Genomic DNA, 2,167 nt, shown 5'->3' with positions numbered 1-2,167 from the left:
GGAGAACTGTCTATCATGCTACTGGAAGTCCAAAGAAAGCTGGAGTAGCCATTCTTATATCAGACAACTAGACTTTAAATTAAACGCTGTAACAAGAGATGAAGAAGGGCACTGTATAATAATTACAGGGTCTATCCATCAGGAAGAGCTAACAATTAAAAATGTCTATGCACCGAATACGGGAGACCCCAAATACATGAAACAATCACAAACATAAGCAACCTTATTGATAAGAATGTGGTAATTGCAGGGGACTTTAACACCCCACTTACAACAATGGATAGATCATCTAGACACAGGATCAATAAGGAAACAAGGGCCCTGAATGATACATTGGATCAGATGGACTTGACAGATATATTTAGAACTCTGCATCCCAAAGCAACAGAATATACTTTCTTCTTGAGTGCACATGGAACATTCTCGAAGATAGATCACACACTGGGTCACAAAACAGCCCTTCATAAGTATACAAGAATGGAGGTCATACCATACACACTTTCAGACCACAATGCTATGAAACTTGAAATCAACCACAGGAAAAAGTCTGGAAAACCTCCAAAAGCATGGAGGTTAAAGAACACCCTACTAAAGAATGAATGGGTCAACCAGGCAGTTAGAGAAGAAATTAAAAGATATATGGAAACAAATGAAAATGAAAATACAAAAATACAAATGCTTTGGGATGCTGCAAGGGCAGTCCTGAGAGGAACATACATTGCAATGCAGGCCTATCTCAAGAAACAAGAAAAATCCCAAATACAGAATCTAACAGCACACTGAAAGGAACTAGAAGAAGAACAGCAAAGATACCCCAAACCCAGCAGAAGAAGAGAAATAATAAATATCAGAGCAGAAATAAACAATATAGAATCTTAAAAAAACTGTAGAGCAGATCAATGAAACCAGAGTTGGTTTTTTGAGAAACAAACTGGACAATCCTCTAGCCAGGCTTCTCAAAAAGAAAAGGGAGATGAGCCAAATAGATAAAATCATGGATGAAAATGGAATGATTACAACCAATCCCTCAGAAATACAAGCAATTATCAGGGAATATATGAAAAATTATATGCCAACAAAATGGACAACCTGGAAGAAATGGACAAATTCCTAAGCACGCACCCACTTCCAAAAGTCAAACAGGAAGAAATAGAAAATTTGAACAGACCCATAAGCAGCGAAAAAATTGAATCAGTTATCAAAAATCTCCCAACAAAGAAGAGTCCAGGACCAGATGGCTTCCCTGGGGAATTCTACCAGACATTTAAAGCAGAGACAATACATATCCTTCTCAAGCTGTTCCAAAAAATAGGAAGGGTAGGAAAACTTCCAGACTCATTCTATGAAAGCAGCATTACTTTGATTCCTAAACCAGAGACCCAGCAAAAAAAAGAGAACTATAGGCCAATATCCCTAATGAATATGGATGCAAAAATTCTCAACAAGATACTAGCAAATTGAATTCAACAGCATATAAAAAGAATTATTCACCAAGATCAAGTGGGATTCATTCCTGGGCTGCAGGGCTGGTTCAACATTCTCAAATCAATCAATGTGATACATCACAGTAATAAAAGAAAAGATAAGAACCATATGATCCTGTCAATTGATGCAGAAAAAGCATTTGACAAAATTCAGCTTCCTTTCTTAACAAAAACCCTCAAGAGTGTTGGGATAGAAGGAACATACTTAAACATAATAAAAGCCATTTATGAAAAGCCCACAGCTAACATCATCCTCAATGGGGAAAAACTGAGAGCTTTCCCCCCGGAGATCAGGAACACGACAGGGAAGTCCACTCTCACTGCTGTTGTTTAACATAGTGTTGGAAGTTCTAGCATCAGCAATCAGACAACAAAAGGAAATCAAAGGCATCAAAATTGGCAAAGATGAAGTCAAGCTCTCACTTTTTGCAGATGACAGGATACCATACATGGAAAACCTGATAGACTCCACCAAAAGTCTGCTAGAACTGGTAGATGAATTCAGCAAAGCCGCAGGATACAAAATTAATGTCCAGAAATCAGTTGCATTCTTATCCACTAATAATGAAGCAACAGAAAGACAAATAAAGAAACTGATCCCATTCACAATTGCACCCAGAACCATAATACCTAGGAATAAACCTAATCAAAGATGTAAAACATCTGTATGCTGAAAAGTATAG

The sequence above is a fragment of the Panthera tigris genome, chromosome A2 (assembly GCF_018350195.1).
Source record: "Panthera tigris isolate Pti1 chromosome A2, P.tigris_Pti1_mat1.1, whole genome shotgun sequence".
NCBI classification, from domain to species: domain Eukaryota; kingdom Metazoa; phylum Chordata; class Mammalia; order Carnivora; family Felidae; genus Panthera; species Panthera tigris.
Note: the sequence above shows the minus strand (reverse complement) of the source record.